The sequence below is a fragment of the Grammomys surdaster genome, unplaced genomic scaffold (genome assembly GCF_004785775.1).
Source record: "Grammomys surdaster isolate TR1022 unplaced genomic scaffold, NIH_TR_1.0 125852, whole genome shotgun sequence".
Taxonomy (NCBI): Eukaryota; Metazoa; Chordata; class Mammalia; order Rodentia; family Muridae; genus Grammomys; species Grammomys surdaster.
In genome coordinates this window covers 2,463,604-2,474,971 of record NW_021620678.1, presented here as the reverse complement: position 1 = coordinate 2,474,971, position 11,368 = coordinate 2,463,604, and positions in this window count along the sequence as shown.

The following is an 11,368-nucleotide window of genomic DNA, read 5'->3' as shown; positions in this document are numbered from 1 at the left end:
AGAGAGAGAGAGAGAGAGAGAGAGAGAGAGAGAGAGAGAGAGAGAGATACACTTGAGAATAAAATAAATCTCAAACAAAACAAAAATCCTGAAGTGAGATCCTGGAGAGATGGCTCAGCAATTTAGAGCAGTGATTGTTTTGCCAGGAGTCCTGAGTTTGATTCTCAGTACCCACATGACAGCTAACTACCAACTATAACTCAAGTTCTAGGGAATACAAGATATGGTATGAAGACATACATGTAGGCAAAGCATTCATACATATAAAATTAATAATAAGTGTTTAAAACATCAAAAAGATACAAAAATCTGTAGATTTTCAAGTCCTATATGTGAAATAGTACATTTACCTAGAACCTGCAAACATCTTCCCAAACACTTGTGTGTGCTCATATGTGTATATGCATACATGTGTGTGCACATATTTGTGTGTGCACCCAAATGTGCTATTAGGTATCGCACCCAGGCCTTGAGCTTTCCCATACACTTTAATTTTTTAAAGTTAATGTAGTTAATTTGTTTATATTTTGGGATCAAGGTCTCACTCTATAGCCCAGGCTGGCCTTGAACCCCTGGCACCCCTTCCTCAGCCTCCACACCTTCAGTACACTGTAAATTAGCTTGGTAACTGTGGCATCTAATACAACGTAAATGTGGCATAAAAAGCTGCTGTGATGTATTGTTTAGGAATAACAAGGAGGAATGACATCTACACATTCAGGACAGATGCAGCTCCCCAGCCCTCACATGTCCACCAACATTGAGTGAACCCTTAAAACGCACAGAACTGACTACATACCCAAGAGAAAATTTTTGAAAAGTAGCCACACAAAAATCCATACATAAATGTTTATAGCAGCCAGAAGCTATAGAAACAACTGAAAAGTCCATCCAACAAATGGACAAAAAAATGTAGTACTTCCATTCAGTAAAATATTACCCATCCACGAAAAAGAAGTTCAAATGAAGGCCGCCACGTGGATGGATCTTGAAGTCATTATGCTGTGTTTAAAATCCAGTCACAAAGCCTGTGGTTGTACAGTTCTATCTAATGAAGTGTCTGGGAGAAGAGAATCTATGGAGAAAACATTCTAGTTTTCCCAAGTCTGGGGCTTAAATGAGAACTGAGAGGAAAAGATGGCTGCTAACAGGATGAAGGACATGTTATGTTTATTGTGAATTAGTATCCCTCTGAACATGCTCAAAAGCCATTACCCTCTACACGTCAGTGTCTTTTTTTGAGTCTCCTGTAACATAGGCTAGCCTCAAAACAACTACATAGGTGAGGATAGCCTTGAACTCCTGATCTTCCTGCCTTTTAAACTCCTGAGTGCTAGAATTATAGATACGCAGCACCACAAACAGTTTACTGTGTACTTTATACAGTGTCCTTTAAAAGGATGTGTTTTATATGTGAATTCTAGCATAGCAAATCTGACTTCAAATTTTATTATTATTTTTAACATTTATTTTATTATTTTTTTAATGTATTTGAGTACGCTGTCACTCTCTTCAAACACACCAGATCCCATTCAGACACACATCGGATCCCATTATAGATGGTTGTGAGCCACTATGTGACTGCTGGGAATTGAACTCAGGACCTCTGGAAGAGTAGTCAGTGTTCTTAACCACTAAGCCATCTCTCCAGCCCTTATTATTATTTTTAAGGTAAGGTCTTGAGTAGTTTATACTGGCCTCAAACTTACTGTGTAGCTGAAGTATGGTTCCATGTCCAATTCCTCCCTTAGCATGTTCAGGTATCACTGCACACCAAGCAGGAAAGGATGGAGAGGGTCTGGATTGGGTGGGTAAACAGGATCCCTGTCCTGGGGTGAGTGTGTGTGTGTGTGTGTGTGTGTGTGTGTGTCTGTCTGTCTGTCTGTCTGTGTAGGGAGGTGTTCTCTGAGGATTTTTGTGTTAAGTTCTTTTTGACAGTGTTCAGTGAAACAGCTCTCTTAGACAATGTTTAGTGAAAGAGCTTGTGTGCACACACTTTTTTGGGGTGAAAAAGGGATATATGAACCTTGGAGAGTGGGAAGGGGTTTTTAGGGTGCACATAAATCATTAGCTGGACTTTAAAGTCCTGGGAATATCTATTTGTATGGAAAGGCATTCCAGGAAGTTGAACTTGTAACTTTGCCAAGGATTATGTGACATCTTCTTCCTCAGGTAGAAGATGTGAGGTCTAGCTCCCCAGATCAGGCAGAGAAGAGGAAACCCTGATGGGTAAGGGAGTCCTCCATTTTGCAATGAGTTCATGGGAGTTGTCCAGACTTGGTAGACCTTAAATAGCAGGATCCAACACTGAAGCTTTATTCTCCTGCCTCTGCCTCTCAAGTGCAGGACTACAGGTGGGGTACTACTGCCTAGCTACAAATCAACTTTTATAAGGTGAGGGAACTTGGAAAATGGTAGCAATAGAAGAACGTGGAGTTCAAGGTCTGAGGTGATTCTCAGCTATGTAGGTTAGCCTACTCTACATGAGAACTCTTAGCTCTGTTGATATCCATGAAGTCCTGGGTTAGGTCCTCATAGACACTACATAGACCAGGCTTGATGTTGTACATCTATAGTCTGAGCACGTATTCAGAAGATAGAGGCAGGAGGACTAGAAGTTCAAGGTCACTTTGGGCTTGATAGTGAATAGAAAGCCATCTCGAGGTACCAGCAAGATGACTTTTGCGTGGGGGATTGAAGCCAAGGCTGACAACATGAATTCTGTCCTATGACTCACATGCTGTTAGGAGAGAATTGACTCCTGAAGGCTCCTCTGACCTTCAGAAGCACACAGTGCCTGGACACACCCAATAGATAGGTAAATAAATAGGTAAATAAAATGTAATTTTTTAAAAAAAAAAAAAAGAGGACAAAAATAAAAGAAATCCCATCTCCTCTCTAATCCTCAGATGACCTACTGGCACATTTGTCTCCTACTTCTAGGGTCCTTTGTCACTCTGCCTCCTGAGTATCTCATCCAGCTACCTCTTAGTAACCATCCCTGGCTGCCCATGGTCACCCTTAAGCACACTTCTCCATTGGACTCCACGGGAGCACCCTGAGCTGAGACCTGCAGCGTGAAGTCGGGTTCTGGCTGGCTCTGCTGACAGTACCGGCATCCGTCTCTTAGATGGCTTCATGCCCTGGCTCCCCTGCCGACTTGCTGTGTCATCCAGTGAGTCTCCAACCTGCTCGGTGCCAAATGGCAAGCGGAATGACATGAACCCGTCTCCAGAGTCCCCTTGCTGCGAGTTTATTTTCGGACAAGGTTATGGTAACTAAAAGTTTGCATAGCCGTTTTAAACACAGGCCTTATTTCAGCTGATCCACTGGGGGCTGATAGGATCCCTGGTGACAGATATAGGGGCAGAGAAGTTCAGAACTGGGTGACTTTTCCCAGGGCCATCCAGCTGACACTGGACAGCACACCTGTGACTTTCCCAACTTTAGGCTCTATGCTTGTTCCTTCCTTGGGCTTTCCTTGTGATGATGTTTTCTTCCTAATTTTAAATGGAGGAGATGGACTTGGGTTTCAGCTGGTCTCTATATCTGTATTCCCATCCCTCGGAGACAGTTTCTTTGGCCATTTGTTGTTGGTGGCTCCTTTTCCCCTTCAATTCACTTCTGTAGCAACTGAGTCCTGATCTTGTGTCACTGAGTAGAGCTGGTCTGGCTGACTCTGCCATGATGTCGGATAAATGTTTGCAAATGAGACTGGAGTGGCCATGCATGCTGGTACATGTCATAATCCTAGCACTCAGAAGTCTGACGCAGGGGGATCGAGAGTTTAAGGCCAGTCAGGGCTACATAATAAAACCTGCTATCAGAGAATACATAAATAGGGCTGAAGAGAGCTCGGGAAATTGAGTTCCCAGCACCCACTTCAGGCCCTTCATAATAGTCTTTACCTCCAGTTCCAGTGGGTGAAATGCCATTAGCCTCACAGGCTCTGGATGCACATGGGCACACATGCAGATATAGATGTTTACACATAATTAAAAGTAAATCTTAAAATACATACATGCATACATACATACATACATACATACATGATGACTTTCTGTTTCTGTCTCTCTTTCCTTCCTTCCCATATCTCTCACACAAGTAAATAAAATATAAATTTGGGCAGGGGTAGTGCTTCAAAACAAGGTTTCTCTATGTAGCCCTGGCTGTCTTAGACTCACCTTGTAGACCAGGCTGGTCTTGAACTCACAGAGATCTACCTGCCTCTGCCTCCCAAGTGCTGGGATTAAAGGCTAGCACCACCACATCTGGCTAAAGTGTAAAAATTTTAATAAAATATTTTATAGACATAAAAATGGGGCTGGAAAGATGCCTCAGGGATTAAGAGCACTGGCTGCTTTTCCAGAGGACTAGGTTCAATTCCCAGCACCCACTTAGTGAGTAATGACTGTTCATCTCCAGTTCCAGCTAATCAGATGCCCTGTTCTGGCTTTCATACATACATGTAGGCACAACACCCAGACACATAAAATAAAACTTAATAAATCTAAAACTAACATAAAAACAGGGCTCAGGAAGTATCTGAGTTAATATAGTGATTATCCAATACGTTCGAAGCCCTAGGTTCAGTCCCCAGCATCTCATGAAACAGTCTAGTGACGCACGCCTTGATTCAAATATTTGGGAGGTTTGGGCAAGAGAACCAGAAGCTCTAGGTTATCCTCAGCCACAGCTATGTAGCAAGTTCAAAGCCAGGCTGGGAAGCATGAGACCTTTGTCAAAACCTAAAACAAAAACAAAACAAGAAAGAAAGAGAGAGAGAGAGAGAGAGAGAGAGAGAGAGAGAGAGAGAGAGAGAGAGAGAAAAAAAAGAGAAGAGAAGAGAAGAGAAAAGAAGAGAAGAGAAGAGAAGAGAAGAGAAGAAAACCATGCGAATTGTTTAGAATCTGTCTGACCACATCCACCCTGCAAATCCATCTGACTCCTGGTGTGACTTTGAAGTATCTCAGTCTATGTGCTTGCTCCTCTGCCTTTGCACATGCTCACCTCTTGGTCCTTCTCTTGTTTAAAATGAGATTGCCCCCCCCCCCCATGCTCCTGCTACCTCCCTGTTACCATCAAACAACTGGCCATGTACACGTGGTTGGATGCCTGTGATGCCTTCCAGGTGCCTTTGCTAGGCCTTACTGGCCACCTAACTGCCAGATGCTATGGTTGGCCTACCTCCTGATGCAGAGAATGGCCCTTGCTGACAGGTTAGTTCTTGCAAGGATGGCTACCAGCTCTGTCAGTTGGCATGCTGCCTTAGTTTGGCTTACTATGGCTGTGATGAAACACCATGACCAAAGCAACTTGGGAAAGAAATAATTAATTTGGCTTATACTTCCACATAGCTGTCCATCACCAAAGGAAGTCAGGATAGGAACTCAAGCAGGGGAGGAACCTGGAGACAGGAGTGGAGACAGGAGCTGATGCAGAGGTCATGGAGGAGTGCTGCTTACTGGATTGGTCCCCATGGCTTGCTCAGTTTGCTCTCTTATAGAACCCAGGACCACCAGTCTAGGAATGGCATCACCCACACTAGGCTGGGCCCATTATTAAGAAAAAGATCATTAGTTAAGAAAATGCTGTTCAGGCTTGCCTACAGCCCGATCTAATGGAGGCATTTCTTAACTGAGGTTCTCTCCTCTCATGGCTTTAGCTATGTCAACTTGCATAAAACTAGCTAGCACACATGCAAAATCCAGAAAGACAAACTCCCTGCCCCAAGATACTTCTGTCATATGGTCATGCTTCAGACCCATCTGCCTAGCCTCCTGGCTCATGGAGGGCTAGACAGGATTTGAGATCTGGCTCAGAAATGTCTCCTTTCTCTCTGTCACTGAGATTTTTCCTTCTACACACCTCAGCTCCCCAAGCTGTTCTCAGACTAGTGTGTTCACTAGCACATTCTATTAAAATTAATCTTTTACTGTTGTTGTTGTTGTTGTTGTTACAGGATCTCTATATGTAGCTCTGGCTGGCCTGGAACTTTCTGTGTAGTGGACAATTGTAGGCCCAGGCTGGCTTGCAATTTACAGTATCTTTCCAGCTCTGTCTCCTGAGTTGCTGGGATTACAGGCATGCCTTCACAAAGCCCAGCTTTTAACCATTTTCTCATGTCCCTCAAGGCAGATTTTGAGGTCCCAAAGGACAATGATAATGTCCTATTTATTTCTATGTCCACATTCCCTGGTTGGAGGCCTGACACAGAGCAAGGACTCTGTATTGAAGTCAGCATAGCTTCAGACAGTCCCTAAGTCACGTTCCCCTGGCCTTCCTCCACCTCTATTTCCCTCCCTCTCATGGGGTTCTCTGCTAATTGTGGCTTCTTCCTCCATGTCTCCCCTTCCTAGCAAGTGACACAGACATGAGTTATTATGACTAAGTTTAGGGTGGGCTGTAGAAAAGGAAGAGAGAGGGCCTACCAGTGAGCTATACTCCCACTCTCACCACCTCCTGCCTCTTAAAAATGAGCGTGGATGGAAGACTTAGGGGGAGGGCCTGGAAGGAAGGGCCTCATCTGGCTCCAAGGCAGAAACCTCAGCAGAAGGGGCCAGGGGCTTGTGGAGGTGGTGGGGTACAACAGCTGATCACACCCAGGGCTGGGCTGCACTATCGAGATCCTGAGTACAAAGCTCATGTCTTCCTTGACAGCCTTTGCAGTGACTTCCCTCGATGGTCTCCTCTTGCTCCCAGTACATCTTAGCTTCATAAATGCTCCAGGGAACGTTTCCACTCCGATTCATTCATCCCCACCCACTCACGGCATCAACCCACGTCACAGGAGGGATGTCTTGCCTCAGAAGCTTATTAACTTTCCAGGCAGCGTGCAGCTCATCAGTCACTGAGTCAGGGAGGGCCATCTCAGCACCCCATCCTCCCTGGCTCAGGCTGACTCAGTAGCCCCGGGTCTCAGCTGAGGTCTTCCGGAACCACAGGATACGTTAAGACATCTAGTGGGGAGGGGGATCTGGGATAGGGAAGCGAGAACAGTAATTACCCAGTTGCAATTTCTTCGATTGATAACCCAATCCTCTCCGTTATAGTTTAAAAAAAAAAGAAACAACTCTAAGACTGGGTAAATTATGGAATGAAAGCTTATTCGACTCAGGCTTCTGGAGCCTGGGGAGTCCCAGGGCATGGTCTAGCATGCATCATCTCACCCGCTGAAACAAACTTCTGCTTTAGGAAGAGCGACTGCCCTTTCCTTTCAAAGCAAATGGCCTGTACTCTCTGAACTCTAAGATGGGACGATGTCCATGAGAAGAAGTTATGTTTCATTTTGTTCCCGAAAGACTGACAAAAATGAGTTTGAGGCCAGCCTGGTCTACAGAGTGAGTTCCAGGACAGCCAGAGCTACACAGAGAAACTCTGTCTTGAAAAAAAAAAAATTGGGCAGTGGTGGCACACGCCTTTAATGCCAGCACTTGGGAGGCAGAGGCAGGCGGATTTCTGAGTTCTAGGCCAGCCTGGTCTACAGAGTGAGTTCCAGGACAGCCAGGGCTACACAGAGAAACCCTGTCTCGAAAAACCAAAAACCAAAAACCAAAAAAAAAAAAAATTGAAAGATCAACTATATCATCTGGGGAGGGGCTCAGTGGATAAGAGTGATTGCTGCACACACAGAAGGGCCTAAGTTCAAATCCTCTACCCTCATGTAAACGAAGCAGTGCCTGGCATGTTAGCACTGTGGGGGAGGACACTAGGGCTGGCTGGCTGGCAGCCTACCTCAAGGTCAAAAGGCCCTTTCTCAAGGGAGTAAAGTGGAGACAGAGCAGGATACCCAGTGTCCTCTACATGGTCATGTATTATACATGTAACACACACGCGCGCGCACACACACACACACACACACGTTACCTAAAAAAAAAAATCACTAACCAGAGGTCCATGACTACCACACACCATGCATTGTAACTGAAGGCAAGAAGAAGGAATAAGGTAGAGTCTCACAGAGGAGAGAAGAATTTCAAAGCAAGCCAAGTGCTGAGAGCAAGCCACGCACCATCACAACACAGTTGCTTTCTTTCTACAGGATGCAACAGAATGCTTTTGCCTTTGTATGACAGCTCCTAAAGTCACGTGCTCAAGGTCCCCACCGACCATTATTGGCTGGTGGTGGTGAGCATAGGCAGACAGAGATGGGGTTGGGCAGTCTGCCACTGCCTCTCCTGCTATCTGAGTGGAGGTAGAACCCAGCACTTCAAATGGTCTGACTGTCAGCTATACTTGCTCTCCTGCAGGATGCTTTGTGGGACAAATGGCTGAAGGACCCGACCTCCAGATTCTCCCAGCATCCCTCAGTCCCTACCTGTTACAGACTGTGGCTGGCATATGGCCTTCTACCCTGAACTCTGCAGCTCAGTGGCTGGGCTGCCCTTCCTCAAGAGGCTCTCCCCTTACATTTTGGTTACCCGCCCCTTTTGTACCTTTGATCTCCTGGCTGCTGCACCTTGGTCCCCTTCCTCTTCTCCCCCTCCCCCTCCCATTTCCCATAGTTCAGTCTGGTCAGGTCCACTCTAGACTCTCCCAGATGTGTCTGGCTTTGGCTATGCTCTACCATATATCTACCACAAACCTTCTCGTCCACCATACCTGGAAGCAGTCATATTCTTTCCTTTGTATTTAATATTTTCAATCAGTCACCATGGACTATATTATGCCTCTCCTACCACCTGACTGGGGGAGTGGAGATGGGGTAGGGAGTCTGCCGGGGCTTCTTCTGCTATCTGAGTAGAGGAGGGACCCAGCATTTGCCGTGGTCTGGAGTCACCAATATGTCTGCTTTCTGTTGCAGCTCACTAGGCCCTCAGCAGTGGGATCTGTGTCTGTCAGCCTTCACCTCTCCTGTCATAGTATGCCTTTCGGTTGTGCCTTGAGTTGGCAATCGGAGACAACTCTCGGGAGTCGCTTCATTCTTTCCACCATTCTGTACACTGCAGGCTAACTGGCCCTCCGGCTTCCAAATGACTATGGTCTCAGCATCCTATCTCTCCATTGGACTAGAATTACAGATGTATGTCATTCCATCAAGCTTTATTACATGGGTTCCTTGGATCAAATTGGGGTTTTGAGGCTTTTGTTCTAAGTGGAGTTTTGTTGTTGTTTGGGGTTTGGTTGGTTTTTTGTTTGTTTGCTTGTTTGTTTGTTTTGTTGTTGTTGTTGCTTTGCTTTGTTTGTTTCTTTTAAGACAGGGTCTCACTATGTATTGCCAGCTGTCACTAGGTAGAACAGGCTGGCTTCAAACTCACAGAACTCACTGTCTATGTCTCCTGAGTTTTGGGATTGCTATTACGCATTTACTTCCTTAAGTAGTTTGCATAAAAGCAGAATTTCAGAAGAGATTAGTCGGTAATTCCTTCATTAGCAACAGAACACTAACCTTCCCACCAGAGTGGTCTTTCCACTCACAAACTCAGTGTGTAGCTTTGTTTGCGTCTTTGTAGACAAGCGTTCACGTCATCCATGCTGGCTCTGGAGCCAGGATGAGTTTCAGCTCTTCACCTTCCTTCCTCTGCCTTCCAAGTGCTGGGGTGGCAGGCATGTGCCACCATATCTGGGTTGGGTTTTTGTTTTTGTGATGCCTGTTAGGTATCAAAGAAACCTGAGACAAGTCCTCAGTACCTGTGACCACCACTCACTTCTGACCCTGTCCTCTACCCTAAGTCTCTCCCACCCAGGGGCTGGCCTTCCACCTCCCTTCCCCCAGCTTCTCTTTCCTGTATAACTCAGCCATTTTGGCTATGTGCTCTCTTGGTTTCTGGTATATATCGTGGTTCTTCTCCCTCTCGTGGTCTGCAGCTCCTCTCTTGGTCTATTTTCCTCCATTTCCTTCTCTTGCTCTCTCACTTCCTCTCCACGCCCCATGGCCGAGTTCAGCTTGGATCCTTTCAGATAGATGCCTTGGGCTGTTTTCTCCCTCATATCTACTTAACATTTCTCTCCTCAACCATATCTAGGAGCGGTCATGTCCTCATTTTTCACTCAAAGCCCAGGGCTTCCTGCATGCTAAGCAAGCATTCTACATTCCAAGCCTCAGCTTCAGTTGTAATTCTCTGCAAACACTGTGGTACAGAGAAATGGATCTCTGTGGGAAGAAACAAACAAGCTAAGAGGATCCAGGCTGAGCCAGGAATCCAGGCATTATGCTCACCACAGCAGTATGCATGGGCACCAAGAGACCAGGGGTGAGGGACTCAATAGACCAATGGCTCTCAACTGTCCTAACGCCGAGACCCTTTAATACAGTTCCTCAGGTTGTGGTGATCCCAACCATAAAATAATTTCATTGCTACTTCATAATTGTAATTTTACTAGTGTTATGAGTTGTAATGTAAACATTCAATATGCATGAAATCTGATACGTGACCCCCAAAGGGAGTCTCAACCCACAAATTGAGACTCACAGCTGTAGACAGTGGAAATCCTGGAGAAACCTGGGACGGAATCTTCGTTTTTCTCACTGTGTACCAGAGAAAACTGAGTATAGAGCCAGCAGTGCAAGTGTTGAGTTACAATCGGTGTGTGCCAGACAAGACTGAAACTCAAGGACTCGGAGTAAATTGCCTAAGGTCACCTGGCTTGCCCTGTAGAGCCAGGCTTTGAAACCACACCTGTCTCTACAGCAAGCTGCCAGGCCTCCTGGCTGTGAACCCCTGTGATTGTTTTCTTCCCGCCTTCACTGGGCTGCTCCTACTCAGTTTCCGAGAACTGGGACCACCGCGCACCGCGTCACCGCCGTCATTTAGCTCTGCTTCATCAATACCACGCTTGCGATTTTCTGCGATCTGGTTCCCTAAGACTCAGGTGCAAAGAGACCTTGGGTTCCACTGACTAAGCAAGCAAGAAAAATCTCACCTCAATGAGTGTATAAAGACAAAACAGTGTGAGTGTAGACGAAACAGCCACATCAGCAGTCACTCAGAACACTGGTCCAGTCGGGTGTGCCTTTGTGAGGAAGGGAAACCAGCATGGCCTGTGTTGACAACTCAGAACACAGCGGACGCTCACCGAGTACCAGGATCCTTTTATCCCTGAGCTTGTATGTCTAGGGCTTCAGATTCGGCTGTAGAAGGAGACTTGAATCACATCAGGGAGAGCCTCTCTCTTGTTCTCTCTGCCTTTATGATGGGACTGTTTGTCATTTGTTGAGTCCAAGCAAGTTGGCTATGGGTAGCTCAGAACCTACATGGGTCTTTATATGTCTTTAGGATGTTCTGTTCCACCCAGGACTACACAGTGAGACTCTTTCTCAGAACTAAAATAAAACAAATACCTATGGAGTGAGGGGAAAAAGAAAGCATCTTTTCCTACTGACGGTGGCAAAGTCCCAGGGAACACTCTGACTGGTCTGGATTGGTTG